The sequence below is a fragment of the Catharus ustulatus genome, chromosome 3, assembly GCF_009819885.2.
Source record: "Catharus ustulatus isolate bCatUst1 chromosome 3, bCatUst1.pri.v2, whole genome shotgun sequence".
Lineage (NCBI taxonomy): Eukaryota > Metazoa > Chordata > Aves > Passeriformes > Turdidae > Catharus > Catharus ustulatus.
In genome coordinates, this window is record NC_046223.1 from 6,172,112 (window position 1) to 6,192,077 (window position 19,966).

The 19,966-nt window shown below is 38.0% G+C and overlaps 1 protein-coding gene across 5 annotated transcripts in view; it reads right to left on the minus strand.

Annotated features, from left to right (window-relative positions):
* MACROD2 (mono-ADP ribosylhydrolase 2) overlaps positions 1 to 19,966 on the minus strand; it is an 881,430-nt gene that overhangs the window by 435,453 nt on the left and 426,011 nt on the right. The window lies entirely within an intron of this gene.

Here is a 19,966-nt window from a genome sequence, read left to right on the forward strand (position 1 = left end):
TTTGGTTTTGCTTTTTAAATTTTTTTTTAAGCAAATAACAATAAAATCCTTGAAGAAACTTATCTGATTTAGTCTAACTGCTAAGATAAAATCAATGTAAAAATTTCCAAAAACTTACTATGTTCCTTGTGTGAATTCATGCTCTGAATAGCATGGCTTAGTAACAGAACATTTCAAGAAAACTTTCAGAAATAAAAATAGTGTTTTGGAGGTTTTTTTCTGTCCTGTGCATTGGGAAAAACTGAAATACAAGAATGAACATCAAAATATGCAATGGATTAAATTTTTTAGCTAGAATAAGTTTTCCAAAATTCTCTTCTTTATATTCAACATGAGCCTTCCCAAAAAGACAAGCCATAAACTATTCGTCTCGATCAATGACCTTGCACACACTGGATGGCAAAGCACACGTGCAAACATGTAATATGTAAATTTATCTTTTTCTGTACTGGCAGTAGGCTGGCCTTAACTGAATCACAGCAGTAAAGCCAAAAAATACCTCCCTGTTATTAAAGATATTTGCAAAGGTAAACATTTGTATTCAAATTCAATCACATGTTGCTTGGAAAATATATTTTATATTCAAGTGAGAAGTTTCAGAGGTGAGGTGCCCAGAGCATCTCAAATTCCACCAAATCTATACAACTTCCAAGTAAGATTTTCACTAGAACTTTAACATAAAGTTTATAATAGCATGTAGGGGAAAAAAAAAATTAGAAGATTATTGACACTGCAGACTTCTACAAGCCAGGTAGGCTCAGGAAGCCCTGCCAGGGAGGCAAAGCAGCTCTGCAGCACACGAGAGCTGAAAATGGACCTGGCTGGCCCAAACACTGCTTTCATAGGTTTCCAAACTCTGCAGGAACAAATCCCACACAAGGAAGGATCTCCATGGCATGTATCACTGTACATGTCACCTTTAGGGCCTCAAGGTCTGGGGATGGGGGTGAGATAAACATGCCAAGGAGGTACTTGCCCTTGGATCAGGTATCAGAGAAAATCAAGACAAAGCAGTGACACTCTCAAGTATTAATGCTGTAACAAGGCTTCAATTGCTTCCCAATGTTTTCACTCTGGAGAGGTTTCCCTTCATTTTCCAGCACAGCAGGCTCCCTCCCTCTTGCTTTCCATCACTGAAACTCCATCCCTGCCTTTCATCTTCCTTTTCAATTAGAAAGTTAAATTTTTATTCTCCCTCTCCCACACATGCAGAAAAATACAGACATCAACCCTAAACGACCACTTTGGGGGTGTATTAAAGGTCTATCTTTCACCTTGTGTTTATCTTCCTTACTCTGGAGAAACTGGGGGGAAATGATGCCTTGGGTTTTAGCTTTTATATTTTTCAGAATCTCTGCTGCTTCATATTAGGCGTTAGTAAGTTCTCTTCACAGGGTAGTTGGACAAAACAATCCCTTCCCAGAATCAAGGACAATGGGTACCCAAAAAACATAAATAATGGGGAAGGAAAGAGGGCAAACCAACGGGCTGAGATTTCATGGCCTGGGGCTGTGGTTGGACAATTGACCCCAAGGTGTAAATGAACCAAAACTTATAGAAGTGTAAAGACTCATGACTGGGATTCACCTTTGTGTAGCCCTGGCCAGGCTCTTGCACTGCCCAAGGTGGATCCTTTCAATAAATACCTATTTTAATCCTTTTGCTCTGCCTAGCCTCTGTTCCAGGTCAGCCTTTCCAGGCATCAGCATCATACACATTACTTCCCTCCTAAAGTCTCATTCAACCAACAAAAGATACGAACAGCAGTTTAGATTTCAGAAATGTCACTAAGTCCCAGGATAAGTCACAACGCCTATCTGTACTGCTGCTGAACTCACTTACTCTTTTCACTTATTTTAAAACTTTAATAATTGCATTTGATATCATGTTAGAAGAAGTTCTGACGCACAGCAGTGTGTCATTTTAAAAACCTTGCTCATAATAATTTCAAGAGCTTTGGAAGTGCAACATTTTAAATGATGAAGTTTGCCTCACAAAATGTTAACTTCCTTTTTCTCAGAATAAACTCCAGAATATCAAAGGCAGATAACTGGAAAAAAATTATCCATGTCTCTACAGCCCGCTTGCTTGGTATTTTAAGTATTCTCTAATACAATGTGTTTCTAATCTTTCTTGGTAAAAGGAAACCCTGTCCTGTACCTAGGATGGCACTGAAGAAGAGAACACTGGAAAACATTCTTGTGGGAACCTGAAGCCCCCAGAGAAGGAGCCTAAATGAGCCTTGGCCTAAATGAGCACAGGCCACTTCATCCCTGAGCCCTCTGCATGCCACAAATTTCCAACTTGCCTCTGATTCCATGTACGCCTGCAGAGACAGCCCCAATACAAGAGTTTCCCCCCACATTGTGTTGAAATGGAGCCTTTTAGTGATGAGCAAAGATCATTCATTTTAGTAATAAAATGTTTCTATTGCTTCTCTCTAATCTGCATAATGGAGGGGTAAGAACAATCCAGATGTATTATTTATAAACTTTTAGTCCTGTACAACTCCAAAGGAGCAACAAAAGCATCATTGTTTGAAATTATTAGCCCTGAAACAAGTGTAGGGAAGATTTGCTCCTGACTGTTTGCAAGGGGAGGGTCACCACACACAACTCCAGCCATGAGCCATTGAGACACATCCTGGGAAGTCCTGCTGAAGTGAATATCGCCTGATTTAATGTAAATTTAAATTTATTGGCTGAAAACCAGAGGAAAAACACCCTCTTTTTTTCTGTAACCTCCTATGCAAGTAAGACCAACTCAGAAGAAAGAATAGGGTATCAAAGCACTGCATGAGAAGCTGTCTATGTAAACTAAACTTAATTAATCACAGAATGGTTTGGGTTGGAAAGGACCTTAAAGACTATTAAGCTCCAGCTGCTCTGCCACGGGCAGGGACACCTTCGACTGTTTTCCTGAAGTACATGAACATGTGTAAAAACAGAAATGTGTTACATTTGGATCATGAAGCCCAGCCTTTAAACCAGCCAACACAGTCTGCATAAGCATGTACCAGCCCACGAAAGCAGGAGGGTGTAGCCTGAGGCTTCTCTTCCATTTCTATGCACAGCCCTATGTACTACTTCAAGGCAAAAAATATTACAACAGACTTACAGATTGCAGATTGTAGTGCCTGCAGCTTAAAATGAATTTCAGTGCATTTTCTCAAGGACCATGAGAAGTAACTACTAACACATATTTCAAGTAACTCTCTTAGCAAAAGCAAGAAAATAAAATATCACCAGAGGGTCATAGAAATTTGGAGCTGGAAGACATTTTGTAGTCTTAAGTTTCTATGGAAATACATTTCCATTATAACTTCTACAGAAATATATTTGCATATCTACAAGGCTGCTTTAGATCTATAGATAAGTATATACAAATTCTTTCCTATAAAGGAAATGCCATTAATTTTTTTTTAAGTCTATGACTTAAAAAAAAGGTTTTTGGATGTCCAAGGAGAAGCATTTTTGCTTCAAATGGTACCAATTGCTTCTTGAGTTCTTCCCATAAGACTTTTTTATATGAAAGACCTACATTCTATCCTTATCTTTTTTCTATTTTTTTTTTCCTAATTGAGATAATTGCTACACTTTTTCCTATTAATTAATGATTTCTACACCTCCTACAAAGTCTCTTTTCTTCTTTGGAATAGACTTTGGAATAGTTTAGTTGTCAGTGAGCAGCCTCAGCACTGACACAGAACTGTTGCTCCACACCCCAAACCCAGGCATGCATTTCCTAGCTCCATGCTCACTTGGGCACTTTTTACATCTTCATTATCTGAGGACACCGTGATTAACAAAATATAACTCCAAGAATATTGTTGATTTTAGAAGACTTTCCACACTCTCTCTCTGATGATGGGCAGCCCACAATAGCTTTCATGTCACAGTAAGTAGCTGAGAGTTCACTGGACGTTTCTACATTTCATATCCTTGTTTTTGTCCTCACAGGAGCTGCTGTGCAGTTCTACAGCTCTGTCAAAATTACTTCTTAATAAATTTTACTTTATATTTACAGCAAATTCACAAGGAGATCACATTTTGTTCCCAAGCCTGTCCTCAGACACATTATTTGGAGTCTCAAAGGCTGCACTTTTTATGTTGAGTTTTAAGTTAGGTGTAGCATTTTATATTAAATGCTCTGAACATAGCATATTACTTACTGCACAAGATGCATGCTAACCCATTGGTAATTCCTTCAATCTAGGAATTTTATTCCCAAAAGCAAACTTGGTCTTACCATTCAACATGACAAATACCTGTCAGCACTTATCTGGCTCACTCACCTTGGAAAGCCAATGAAGAAAAGTTATCATAGTAAAAATATATATGCATTTTAACTCTAGAAAAAATAGATTGTGCTAGTTGGTTCACCTAAAAATAAAGTACTTTCCAATAGTTCAACCAATTTGCTTAGCAGAAACCTAACAGAAAATTATATAGAATTTTCCCTTGTATCTTACACATAAATATGAAAAGAATAGTCCTGGCATTTCTAGTCTAACCCACTTTCATAAAATAAAGGAGTATATATATATATCTATACATAAAGGTCAATAACCTCTTCAAGCAAAAAATTCAGTACTATTGCAAAAGCTTGCGTTGCAGAGCTGCTTCAACTCCCAGCAGTTAAAATGAAGCTGGACCTGGCAGGGTGTGTGGAGTCCTCCAGGTTTTTCCTCTACTTGAAGGGCAGTAAGGCTGGCCATTGATTTAAAACCTTGTAGTACAATTTACAGTTAATATTTCAAACCTTCACTAAGATAATCAGATAAACTAAATATATAATTAATCCCATTCCTAACACAATTTTTTCTGAGCTTGTCAGGAACAACCAGCAAATGACAAGTCGCAAATCATTAGTCTTTCCTGTGATTGTTTTCAAAACAACTAAATTGTGATCACCAGAGGCCTAAAATACTGCTGGTCTTATTGATTATTGCTGTGCAAAGACATTTATCTTTCCTGTGTTCTTTGCAGCTTTGCACACAAAGATAATTAACCAGCAAGACAGAGCAGTGCTGATGATCCTCATCTTCAGCAGGGCACCAAGGTGCCGGGGTGGAGCCAAGCGCCTCTGGTACCTGCAAGTGTGAAATCTCCAAATGCAACAGCTCATTCTGAATAAAAACAACAGAAACACACAAAAAAAAACCCAACAAAAAAGCCCCCCAAACAGATTAAATTACTTCTACTGGAAACAGCATCTTACACCTCCAAAGTGTTTTATGAGCATTAATCTGTCAGGTTCTCAATTAGATTTTTTTTTTTAAATAAATCTCGTTTAAAATGGTAATTAATGAATTAGGTTTGATTATTCTGAGAACTTGCAGTTTTGCTTCATGAGGTGCAAGTTCTGCCTAGGCCCATCCATGTTCTTACTCCTTTGAGTGGTAGTATAAAAAAATGTTGATTAACTTCACAGAAACGTCATTGAGATATTCTTTATGCACAACAAATAGAAGAATTACAGTGCAAAATAGAAGAATTACAGTGCAATAAACCAAGTGAGAAAACCAGAAGTTCCAAGATGAAAGAATGGCTTTTTGTATGAAGCATTTTGGTGGTTTGTCTGGGTTTTTTCTAATGACCTGGGGCTACATTCATCCAACTTATCTTCTGTTGTCCATTGCAAATTCATGGGAAGTGCTTCATGCTGCTACAGCCCACAGTGTGGAAATGGAGATTCCACCTCAACAGTATTCATACTCCCACCAGGCTCACCCACAGGGCTCCTTCTGGAGGTCAAACAGCTGCTTTTCTCCAAAATCAGCAATCAGAAGGAACCCCAGCAAGATGAGCAAGAAGTGTTGTGGTTTCAAACACGGCATTATACAAAACACTAATCCATTTTGTGCATTATGTGAACTGCACAAAAAAAAAAAAATAATAAATAAATAAATAAATAAATAAATAAATAAATAATTAAATGTATCTTTAACAATTCGCCTCATCTTTGCAAACACAGACCTAAAACAGATGGGAAATCTCCCCTTCAATTCAACACACCCTGGTTCCGGGAATCTTAACAGTTCATGGATCTGCTATGGGGGGTGTTTCTACTTTATACATAAATAAACTGCCTGACCTCTGCATCTAGACATTTTAACTAGCAGTTAATCTAAAATGTATTTCTGTTGGCAGTACTAATTCTCTCTAGAATCTGTGTGCATAAGCTATTAAAAGTTTAGATAATTTACAAAAAATATTCTCCTGTGCATTTAACAAGCAAGTAATGTGGCTGAACAGAGAATAAATGTGATTAAATGGAAAACTGGAAAAAACCTAGCTACTTAGTAGACCTGATTTGTAATTTTCTAACCTCCACAACTAAACAGATTTCAGTACAACTTCAACTCCATTTTATTTAAATTTCATACTAGCTTTAATAAGTTATGAGCATAATTGTATGCACAAATGTTTTTCAGTATGGCACCACCAGAAAAAATTCTGCCTCTTTCAGATTGCTGTAAACATCATTAAATTGCAGCTTCCTGTAATGTTTTATAAAATAATATGCAAATTTCACTCATGGCACTCAAAGTTTCATGTGATGTATAAAACAGTAAAAGGATTTTTCTTCACCTTTTAGGGATAGTAACTTGTTAGTATGGCATGATACAGCATTAAAAATTAAATAAATGTATATTTTGCAAGACTTGCTCATCTACAAAATAAATTCATATACTAAAAATATATGGAAAATCTGAGTGTTTCAGAACAAATCCTTCAACACAAATATTATTTGCAATATTTCAACTCATGACAAAGGTATGACACCTCCCACCTAATGCTTTTCTCTAAACAGAGAACATACAAGAAAACTGACAAACCCCAGAGAAACTCAGAACAAAGCATTAGGCAACCACTGCAAATTAAACGTGTGTACTAGATCTCTTACATGCTTTTGTCACTGAACATCAAACTCAAAACAGAACACAGTATATATTCTGTATATTATATGGTAACATGCCAATGAAATGTGATCATTCCTGTTGTGCAAAGGATGACCATGATAATTCCCATTTTTGCATGCTCTGCAACAGGAAGTGCAAGAGGCTCCTTCATTTAAATCAGAGGCACCAGTGAAAAATACCAGCTCAGGGATAGAAGTGAAGGGAATACATGCAAGACATAAAATACTTATTAGGTAAATCTCTGCTGAAATGGCCAGGAATGTCTGCAAAAGGATATGGCCTGTTTAGGAGATGATACAAAGGATTGGACACATTCTCTGCCTTATTTTTAACTATTTTTTTTCTTCCTTGGCTCAGTACCATGTCCATATGAAAGGGTTGGAAAATGCAACTAAGACAATATACTACAATGGTTGAGGGAAAGAGTCAGTGTTCAGTAATGTGCTCCATAGGACACCACTTCTTGCAGCACAGACCCAAATAATCTTGGTGTTGTTCTTATTATGTAGAAATAGCTACATGTATACTGCTCATCTTTTCTAAACATGTATAAACACATATGCTTAAAGGTCTTGCAACACTGTTCTGAAAAAAAAAACATTAAAGTAAAGGGATAAAGAAATGAGAAATGATGCCCTGATGTGAAAAGGAAAAAAAATCATGCGTTAAAAGGCAGATCTCCATATGAAGGCACAAAAAAAAAATGCTGAGAAGGAAAACTGGAAAACAAGTCAGTAAAGAAGGAAACAGAATTCTCTCAGGTAACAGAACCATCCATGGCACCAGCTAAAGGCTACAGTAATTTCACAATTATAAGCCGCATCATTTTGACTAAAAGTTTGGTCTGAACCTGAAGTGCAGCTTATAATCAGGTGCGGTTTATATATGGACAAAGAACGAAAAGCTGCTGTTTTAGTTTGGAGGACAGGTGTCTGCTGAGAAACGCAGGAGCTTCTCTTTGAAATGGAGAATGTAAAACCCCTCCCTCCAAATTATTATAATTTTGAAATCAAGGGGCTTTCAGGCAAAAATATGGGAATTAGGAACAACAGTTCTTTACTAGCGAATTTAAAATAGAAATACAGCACTACAAAGAAACAAACTCCAAACCCTGACAAAGTCAGAGTACAACCTGACACCCTGTCAGGTAGGGTATTGGTAGCAGTGCCATTAAATGGTGGCTGCAGTCCTCCTGCAGTGACAGACGTGATTTAGTTGAAGCAGTGCTCCTGTAGAAGGTGCAGTTTCCCTCTAAAGGTCCAGTGGTGATGTGAAGAAATCCAGTTTTCCTCTGGAGTCCAGTGGAGAAAGGGGCTACCTTAGTGTCCCAAAACCTCTGGTTTTATCTTGGTAAGAAATGTTGGGCTCTCCCCACTAGCTGGAGCAAATTCCAATGGGATGAAGTAATTTTATCAGTCAGACAGTGGGACTCGGCCATTAGCACAAAATAACTCGCTGGAGGAAGGATGGGTTGTGAAAAGATAAAGAACAGTGCCCCACCTTGTTTCAATGGATGGCCCAGTAGCAGAATATCTCCCGAGGAGATAAGGATCACTGCCCCCACCCTCAATAGATGGTGATAGAATAGATACCTTCTATCACATTCTGTATTGTAATGTGCGGCTTATAATCAGGTGTGGCTTATATATGGACAAAGAACGAAAAGTTGCCGACAGCCGGAAGTGCGGCTTATAATCGTGAAATTACTGACTTTGTACAACACTGGTGTTATCCTCCACAATCTGTACACTGGGACTACTTAAGGGAAACTCAAAAAAACCGCAAATTTACAGGAAAGCCAAGAAAAACCCTCAGAAGAGAATTTCACCTTGAGCTACATCTCTGAGTGAGAAACAACTCACAAAGATGGATAACATTAGTGACAAAAAGTTACAGCAATTTTTGTACTATTCTATTTCAAATATTTACAGTATTTTTGGAGCCTTAAATTAAGTTTGAGTTTTCTACACCAGGAACAGAGTCTTATAAAGCACCAAAATGTAATCTACCTCTCCTCAGTTGTTTTCAGGTCTTTCCTGAAGAAGCTGTAAAACAAATTTTGACTCCGGCTCACATGCAGCAAAGTCAAGAGCCATGTGCAGACTGGATCACATTGCCATACTGCCAGCCAGTAACAATCACATGCTGTACACTTCAATTATTATGCCTGCCCAGAAAAGCACAACTAAGAGGAAAAGGAAGGAAGAAGCAGTAAAGAGAAGAAAAGGGATAAAATTCATTTGTTTTCTGTCAATAAGCCTGTGAACCCAGCAGCCTCGTTAGCATCCCTTTAAAAGTGCAGCACAGCTGATACCACCTGTTTTTAATTTTCATTCCTTATGCAAGCAACTGAAATAAGTTCTTTTTAAACAAAGAATATAAAAGACATTGTTACAAATAAAAGTTATTAACTCTATTTCATTTTCCTATGATAAAAAGCACAAAGAAATGAGAAACAAAACACTTGAGACATAAAAAATAACAACCAACAACTTGAAGCTCCTTACTTCAAGGTTAATGTGAATGAAATTTGCTCAAGTTGAACGTCACACCAAATACAAAAGAAAAAAAAAACACCAAAACCACTAAGCTCTGATTTCTAACAACAGAGGTAGACACACATTTTCCAGAATGCTCATTATATACAGATTTAGGTTGCTCCAGGGACTGATTAAGACTAGAGATATTCTCTCAGTACCATTAAGCTCACTAAGATGCAGTTCTCCCCTCAATGCATTTACATCATCAAAAATGAGGACACATCTACAAATGTTTTAAAGTGTCACATAATGTCATGATTGCTCTTTGGTGTTAAAACTGTAAGGTAAACCATTTTAAGCACCAGCTACAACAGACATAAAATGATCTGCATAGATAAAAACCAGCAACACATAGAAGGAAGTCCTTCGCAAGTCCCTGATGTAGTTGGTCCATTAGTTTAAGGGTTTGGACAGAAATAAAAAAAAAAATGTATAAAACTGTACAGTATGTAAAAATGGCATCTTCAACAAGTCTGTGCTCTTTGAGAATGTGACTCAGCCAAAGCTGGTTTTTAAATTATTATTTCCTTCTACACTGATAAGGTGACTTTTATACCCTGATTGACTATTACAAGATTAGGCTATGAAGAGGCACTTCAGATGAAAAAAAAAAACCTTTCTATGACCTTATGCAACCTAAGATTAGTTCATCTTCATATGCGATGTTTTTATCACTCATTTGCAATGAAAAATTGTCATACAAGCTTTTCTTTCTGAGGGATAGCCATAATCCAGTTGAAGACCAGGATAATTTTGCTGGTGACAAAAAGTATTTGCATTTAGAAATACAAATCCATAACACACAACTTTGACTCCACAGTGAGATTTAAAAGTCAAGGTATCATTCCAGCAACCTTCCCAGCCAGATACTGTATTGAAAAACTGGGTTAAATCTGTTTGCCAGAAACTATTGTATTCATTCAAGAGTAAGTGCTGTTTTTAAAAAAAAATACAGAAAGTAACTTGTATCAAGGAACAAAACTTCCTTGATGAAAAAATACTAGTCTTTTCCCATTGGTAACACTTCAAAAGAACCTATAGACCTATACGCTATAGACTCAAAAGTCACCAGTTCAAGTTACTCTCTGTATTTAACAGATCATATTATTTGGATCCAAATTTGGACCCACTTCTTCGCATTTCAATGAAAAGATGAGGCGACCAATTTAGGAGTATCTGTGTTTATCACCTTTGGGAGATGATCTCTCCAGAGCATTTGCTTCATTCATCTCCAGGTGCCAGCACAGGCAATAGCAACAAATTGCATGTTTATTTGTTTTTACAGCACAAACTATTGTCCACCAACATTAAGTCGGTGGATAATGGGCTACTTCACCCACATGAAGTAGCCATCCTAAATTGATACAGTAAGCACTAAGTCAGGATTTTTAATTTGCACAGCTGGAAACATCTGTCTCTCTGAGCTGATGTATACACTGCCAGAAACCAACACCTTCCAGTGATGGGTCAAACAACCAGAAACACCCAAAAGAAACCAGACCAGAAATCTGTGAAATTTCCAGTTGAATGACACGCCTCTCCTTTAAACTGGACTGTTCAAGCAGTGGTGAGGAGCCACAGGTACCTGCTGCCTTGCATGGAGATGCAAGAGATGAGCTCTTAATGTGACACAAAAGGAGGGAGATCCTTCCTGTTTGCAGGGTGCTGCAGGAAAATGCACAATCATCAATCTTGTAGGGCAAGATCATCCCAGTGCCAGATGATCTGAGAGCCATGACCCCACAAGTTACCTCCTACTCAAGTAATACACAGACTTTTCTGCTCATAGATTTGTCATAAGCAGAAATAAAGCCAAAGCAAACCTCACTCCCTGCAAAACCTGAAGCTCTCTGAGCAACAACACCATGACCTATCCACAATCCAGATGCCTCACTGCATAATAATGACATAAGGATTCCACAAAATTATTTTCCATAGGTCTGAAAAATACATTCAATGTTCATGCTTGGTCTGACTCAAGAAAGCACTGCTGGAAGTTTTATTAGGGATATTTACCCTTACTGGGTACAGGCAATTGCTTTTTTTTTATTATTTTTTTTAAATTTAGAGTATATATTATATATTTGGAGTATCATTTCCCTCTTATTCTTCTAAACAACAGGGCCATTAAAATATTTCAGGCCTAGAGAATAGTGCAGTTAAACTCTTCCAGTTTAGGTAAATTGTGCCAATTCTTAGAGAAAATAGGAGCTATCTGATGAGCTGTTTTCCATTAGCCTTGAGAAAAGTAAAATAGGATCACCCTTTAGTTAGCACTATTACCACTATCTTCTTGGGAATTCCTTTAGCTAGCACTATTACTACTATCTTCTTGGGAATGTTTAGCTTCTTTAGTGAAATCAGATGTCTTCTCAGATCCCAAATCACTTTAAAGGCATACAGATGGTCTAAATGCTTGCTTTTCTTTTCATCTTTCTGTCAACTAAGAAATGTCAGCCCTGTGATGGCCAGACCATTATTAATTGTGTCAAGCACTTAATTTCCCTGCATTTAGAGAATCTTTCCTGGCTACTAGTTTTTCTGCCTTTTTGTAGAGCCATAGGGTTTAGGTGCTCATTTGTTAAATGATCTGTTCACAAATCATGGGCAGATGGGCAGTGGGGAGAAAGAGCAGTACTCTAACATCAAATACGTTTGGAGAGCATTGTGATTACCTCAAGGAAAAAAATGGTAATCAAAAATCTTCAGCTCCTACCTTCCTTCAGACTGTCAGGTTTCCATAATATTTGGGGGGGGGGGTAGTTAGCAAATGGCAGATATGAATATATTTAAATAAAAATTATAAGAATTTTAATGTGGATACAGTAAATGAACTCATTTTTCATGAGTTACGCACTTTACAAATCAGCAGATGACCTTCTAGCACATCAGGAGGGGCCATTCCCATTAAGAATAAAAAAGCTAGTCCATTAGCTACTCATGTAAACAACCAACACAGAATTCTTAAAAAGCATGGCAAATAAACATAAAGGAATATGTATATTCTGAGCAGCCCTCAGTGCTACAGACCTTACAAACACATGGGCCAGTAGGTTTTTTAACTCCTGCACTAATTTTACCCACCAAAAGAGGAAAGATTATTCTTCCGCAAAGAGATTTTCATTAACTCACATGAAAACTACTGCAAAACACTGATGCAGTCAAAGAAAATTATACAATAATTATTTTCTTATTAAGAAGCAAATACATTCCTTTTGGCCTCTTACCAAAACCACTAATTAATGTAGATGCTACATTACATTATGCAAACTGGAGAGGCAGCTCAGCCTTGCAGGGGTTTGAAGAGCTGCTCAGGTGGGATGAACAGATGAATTAACTGTTTCTGGGTGTTTTCTGCTCTTCACCTTTGCATCCTCTAACTAATATCAAGCAATCCATTAGTCATCCACCTGCCAGTCCACACAACATGTTAAATGAATACACACTTCATTTACATGAAGATTTAACAAATCAGTGGATATACTCCTGCATTTTTAAACACTGGAAATATCTCTTTTACATTCTCAATTTGCCAGAATCACTCATCTCTCATGACTTACATATGATCAAGACAGCTATTCTTTCAGAGCAATGAAACTGCAAAAGAGCAGCCAATGATGCCTAATGTGCCTAAAAATGCACAATCTACAGCTTCACCCTGCATTTGTTTAAAATCCAAGTGTAAAATCAGGCACATACATGTACCTACTGAACTTCTCCATTTCCATGGCCTTGAGGGAAGGGACAAGGAGAAATATCTTTATGATTTTATCTCCAAAAGGCATCCCATTTAACATATGATAATCGCAGTCTTATTGAACAGTCAGATGCAGCTGACAAAGATTTTTCCTAAGCAAGTATGTTAAATTTAATACATTTTACATAGAATTCAGCATTTTATTACCATATAAAAGTGAAACATACACTAAAAAAAATCTGTTTTCACATTCTAATACCAATGCATTCTATTAGTCACACACATGTTTTGTTTTAAACTGATAGAGTGTGCTAAGATTAGATGTTAGGAAGAAATTCTGTACTGTGAGGGTGCTGAATGAGTGGAACAGGTTGCCCAGAGAGGTTCTCAACACTCCATCCCTGGAAGTATTCAAGGACAGACTGGATGGGATCATGATCAAGCTTGTCTAGTAAGTGGCATCCCTGCCCATGGCATGAGGATTTGAACTAGATAATCTTTAAGGTTCATTCCAACCCAAACCATTCTATGGTTCCATATTTTGTCAATCTGGGGAGCTTCAACAAAGATACCCTGAAAATATTCTCTTCTTTGTTAAATATTTCCATACTCTGAAATTTTTAGAAGAATTTAGAATGTTATTTCTGACAGTTTATGAGATTTATCACTTTATATGAATTATATAGGAATCACAAATAGAATAAAAAAGGATGGGGGAAAAACAAGAAAAAAAATTGTAGTCAAAAGCCCCCAATTACTCAGATTCAGCTATTGATCTTAAGCAACTATAAGCAGACTGGGATCACAGGGCTAGTTTCCATGAGTTTAGAATAGGAAAATAATCTAAACCTTAAAGAGTTCTCCTTTCTACAGTGGTATTTTTTTTAAGGCAACCACATGTAAAGTTGACACTAAACACACTACCACAGAATAAGCATGCACTTTCTAAGGTTACTCAGAAACAGAACTGTTTCATCTGCTACTAAATTGGAAGTAGAATTTCAAGCTCAAAAGAGTGAAAATATTCTGACTAAAGTACTCAATCCTACCTTCTGGCACATCTTTGCAAGAAGAGAACCAGAGACCTCAGTATCAAGTCTCTACTTGTCTTCACAAATACTTAGAAGTTTCAATATATTGCAAGGCATTGAAAATTAAATAATTCAGACATGTCCTCATCTTAACTGGGGGACAATTTTGACTGTATGAATGTTCCAAAGCCCTATAAATTCAATGCAATGAAGAAGAAAAAAGCTGGAAAACATCACCAGCTTCCAATGGACTTCATACTACGCCATTATTAGAAGCTTTTTACTACTTAGTTTTTCATGATCTTCAGAATATTTTAAAAAAACCAAAAAACATTGGCTAAAAGCACAGCCAAAGGCAGAGATTCTGCTGGAAATTGAATTGAAAATGCAAAAAACTGAGTGGTCACATAATGCAAAATTCTTTGCCCCAATAATTTTTTAAGCCAGGTGGCTTCTTAAACAGAAAACCAGTTTATATTCAGCTTCAGGAAAACATTTTTCCATAGAACCTCCTGAGAATCTCCATTCCACTTTTAATTTAACTTACTGTAAAGAGCAGGATGTCAAACAGCAGCAGTATCCTATTCACAATACTCTGAAAGTACATGCTTTATATTTATAGAGAATTTTTCCCAAGAACAGCATAGGAAAGTAGTTCTAGGGTAGAGTTTGTTTGCAAATAACACTCACTGCTAACATGAGACACAAACTTTTCAGAGAGAAATGAGAAACATAATGGGAAAAGTCTTTCTTGATCCTATACACTTGAAAGCCACTATATAAACTTGGAATAATAAAAGCTATAATAACCTCTGAGAGCTGTGCTGCTGTTTCGAAGAAAAGAGACATACCTGGACTTTGTCTCTGCTTCGCCCCTTACTTGACATATAAACTTTCATAGAATTACTTGAATGGTTTGGGTTGAAAGAGACCATGAAGACCATCCAGTTCCAACCCCTCTGCCATGGACAGGGACACCTTCCACTAGACCAAGTTGCTCAGAGCTCCACCCTACCTGGCCTTGAACACTTCCAGGGGTGGGGAATCTTCTCTGGGCAACCTGTGCCAGTGCCTCACCACTCTCACAGGGAAGAATTTCCTGATGCCTAATCAATCTACTCTTTGTCAATTTGGATCCATTCTCCCTTGTCCTGTAACTAACTGCTCATCTAAGAAGTGTCTCTCCAACTTTCTTCTAGGCTCCTGCTAAGGAAATTTCCCATTCTAACCATTCACCAGATTCTGGCAGTCACACTCCAAATACCAGAGACTATCACAGCTGGCACCAAAGCCCCTTCGCAGCCTACGCTCACACAGTCAGACCACGTTTCCTCACCAGTTTGACCCCAGGTTTCCCATAGCAGAGTCTCAGGTGTCTCATTCCATAAAGCAATTTATTGATGGCACGGCAACAGAGCAACAACTTGAGCTGGTGCCTCTGAGGAGGAACTCCAACGAAGAAACCTCTGGGATTTTATCCCCTCGCAGGCTACCCCCGCTTAAGTCTCACTCCCGCTCCTGACTCCATGGTTCCTGTTGTGTCTCTCCATGCCCATTCACCTGCCTGGCACTCCCCATCTTCCTGCCCTTTGTTCTTCAAGGGTCAGACATTCATGGCTGTTGGAACCCTGGAAACAGGGAGTTTTGGACTTTCTGTGCTGTCAGGCACTGACACCCAAAAGAGCACTGCTTTTGACCTGAGGTCTTGGAGAAAGCTTTCAAAATTTAATGACAACAAGAATCACTGATATGTAGCTTAACTAGAAGCGTGTAATATCACATGGTGAAAGGTTTTGGAATTTGGGGTTTTGGAATACAATAACAAGTATGGGACAAGATGGAAGCTTTAGGATGAAGATTTCTTTCTTCCTTCACCTTCTTTTTCTGGGGTTTAAGTAGTACTTGCTAATTAGATTGAAAATGCCACACTGTGGGTCTTGAGTGTTTGGACATTGAGTCAAAGGTAAAAGTAATGTGTTAGTTTTTAATTAAACTGTTTGGCTTTAAGAGACCTTGTAACAAATGAAATATATCACCATTTCTTCATTTTTAGCTTGTTAGCTAGAAGTGCTGTAGCACTCACTGTCTGTCTATCATGCTGTTAATCCCAACTCTAACTAAAAAAAAAAAAAAAAAAAAAAAGGATAAAAAGTAAAAAAGTAATACATGGTCTCTTGTGTCAGGCTCCCAGCCAGAACTCAGCCTGTACCCCCAGCTACCCACACCAGATGTATTCTTCATGTATTCCTCTACACTCCCTCCAGGTATTGGAAGGCTGCAATAAAGTCATCCCATGTCTTTTCCAGCTGAACAAAACCAATCCTCTCAGCCTCTCAAACCCACTTATCTCAGGACTTCGAGCAGAAATAGGTTTGAAATGTCTTCTGGCTTTGTTTCACTATGGAGAAACACCTTACAGACTCATGGCACCCTTTGGGCGGGTGACAGGGGCCAGCCCAGGCTCAGGACAGTGCCAGGAACACAAACTTCTGCTGAAGAGCTGCTGTACATGAGTGTCACCAGGCACATTGACCTTGGACTGACCCAGCTGTAATAAGCATTCACTTCAAAATCATCAGTCAGGTAGCATTTTAAACACTTCCTCTTCTTCTCCCCAGGGGAGGCTCAGAAAACTAAGTCTGGTGAAAACCTCACAGCAGGGCAGAGATGTCGTTCAGCCACCATGCTGCAACCAACAGGCCAGGGCTGGCAATGGCACAGCTCTGAGTGCCAAGCAACACCCAAAGGAACCCATCTGACATTTTTGTTAGTGCAAACTTTTCAAAACAGGAGCTAAAGACTATTTTTTTCCCCATTTTTTCTTCAACAGTGTGATTTAGCCTGATTCTTCCCAGCTGTTGTCACAAGAAAAAGGCTACTCTTTCATGGGAGCCCCCTCTCCATTGCAGGAACAAAGCTTAAGTATTTTGGTTTAGATCCCAACAGATCATGAGACTGTGTTTTCTTAGCTCTCTCTCCTCTATTTATCCTTCATCTCTTCCCATATACTGAAGAAGACCCTTGTGATCCCAGCTAAATCACTTATCCTGATACTCCCCTTATCCTGAGATACTTGCTACACATACAAATGGAGATGGGGAAAATTAAGAGGTAACAATAAAAAGATCTGGAAAAAGAGAAGACCCAAAAGGTCAATATGTCACCTTTCCTCCCCCTTCTCAGGTAAGCCAAGTCATTCAGACTGCATCAGAGCCTCTCCATCAATACCCAGCTGTGATGGACCTGGCAAAAAGTGGCCAACAAAGTAAAAACATCAGTAATAAGCTTAACATTTTTAAACTTCAAAAATAAAATCAAATCATTTTCTTTTGATTTTCAAATACCAGTAAAACCTCAGGTATTACTCAGAATCCACTCTACTAGCATGAGGATGGCCATAATTAGTGAGCAATAATTTACTGTCAGAAACTAATATCTCCAACCAAGTATATTAAATTACATATATTTTTGATAGCTATAATAGACAGTGATTTAGCTTCTAAGTGACATTTCTAGTGTATTTATTGTAATTACCATTGCTGTACAAGGTAATACAAAAGCGGGTGGGGAGAAATGGTAGATTTAAAAGCCCTGTGAAGGTAGGTATCAGTTTTTCTGTGCAGAAATCTGCCCAAAAGCTCTGTAAAGCACCTCCTGCAGTATGACAAGGCTCTGCATTTTTAATCAGGCGTCCTATTAGTTCTTAGAAGACATATAAATAATTTGAATATATTGTAAGCCAGAAGTCTTATGTTTTAATGAAACAATGTTATATTCAGCAGCTTACATCAGTAAACTTACTTCAAAAAATTCTTATGCACCGTGATATCAAAAGTGAGGAGAAAATAATAAAAAGCCAAATTCATTTGTGACTTGAACCCAGCAAGCTCCAAAACCATAAATGTAAAAGTATACCCTGACCCAAAGCATAAGTGCTTTGGCACTCCTAATACAGATCTGCTGGAAAAAGCCTGATGGTGCTTCCTCACAGAGTAGGCAACACTTCATCTGCCTTATCATCCTTGCAAAACATCATTTCTGTATGCATCTGTTCTCTTTAAGGAACTAAAGAATTAGACATTTATAGTTTCCAGCCACCATACAGAGTATCCATCTACTCATGTGATATGATATTACATAGTAATGTAATTATTGGAAATTAATTATATGAAATGGCTCCCATTAGAATTACTCCAGACATAACACAATTATGAATATTTTTGTAGTGCCACTAAATATGGAAGATACTGTGTGTATGCTGATGTATTTTATACAATAATCCCTTTCCACAACCCATTTATTTCTAAAAATCTCTTTATAAAAGACAGCTCTGCACTTAGAGTGTTTCCATTACACCACACAATGATTTCCAAATAATACAAATGATTGCATGCAGAAAGTAAAATACAGAATTAAGGGCATAACAACACACTTAACTCTGTTGGAGTGGTTGTTGGGTTTTAGGTTTTCTTTTTTAAATCAAGACTGTTATAGTTCATGATTTGATGAGAACTTCTGGTACAGTATGAAAATGAATGAATCCAAATAACTGCATTGAACTAGATTATAGATAATTTACTTCTACCACTATACCTGAAAACAGTAATCAGTACTCTGACAAAATAAACAAATGACCATTTGTTACCTTTAGTATATATTCTTCACCTTGTCATTTGCTCTCTAAACTCAACTCATCCCACTACAGCACGCAAAGCAATTCAAGCTTAAGTTTCCTCAGCAAAAGTAACAGCAGAAGAAACACACTTGAAGAACACATTAATTAAGTTCTTTGCAGTGTATATATTCTTACCTGAATTCCTTCAAAAGCACTTTTCCCGTATCAGTAACAGAGTAACTGGTAGTACTATTAATATCCAGCTAGTACATGGGAACATGAAGAGTGGCCACTAAAAATATGCCAGTTCAAGGACAACAAGATATAAATCCATTCTAAGTTCCATCTTCACCCTCTCCCCATCACCAGAACCTACATTTTGGAGGCCCCAAAGGGGGTCAGCTCATGCTATCATTAATTAATATTTGTCCCCAGCCTCCCTACCTGAAAACCACCCATCCTGTTCTGAGGGATATCTCTGTCTCCGCCAACTTCAACTATCCCAGAGAGATCTCTCTTAAAAATAAGAATCACACAGGATTTCAGGGGCTCACCCCCCCCCCTCACACTGTGTAGAACTTGAGATTAGTGATGATAAGGATGAGTGCCCATGGGTAAGAAACACAAGGAAAGCCAACAAGGCCAATATCCTGGTGGGAGTCCATTATAGACCACCCAACCAGGATGAAGAGGTGGATGAATTATTCTGTTAGCAGCTGGAGGATGTTTCAAGATTGTCAACTCTTGTTCTTATAGGAGACTTTAACCTGCCAGGTATCTTCTGGGAACTCAACCATCAGAGAAGAAGCAATCTAGGAGGTTCTTAGAGCGTATGGAGAAGAGCTGCTTGCTCCAGCTGGTGAGTTAGCCTATCGGGGTGGGGCTCTGCTAGACTTGCTATTTACAGACAGAGAATGCTGGTGGGAGATGTGGAGCTCAAAGGCTGTCTGGGGAACAGTGACTGTGAAACAATAGAGTTCTCAGAGGGACATCTGCAAAAATTCCACACTGGACTTCTGAAAGACAGACTTTGGCCTATTCAAGAGATGGTTTTGGATAATACCTTGGGAAATGACCCTTAAAAATCAAGGGGTCCAGGAAGGATGGACATAACTTTAAGAAATAAAGAAATCTTAAAGGTTTAAGAGCAGCCTGTCC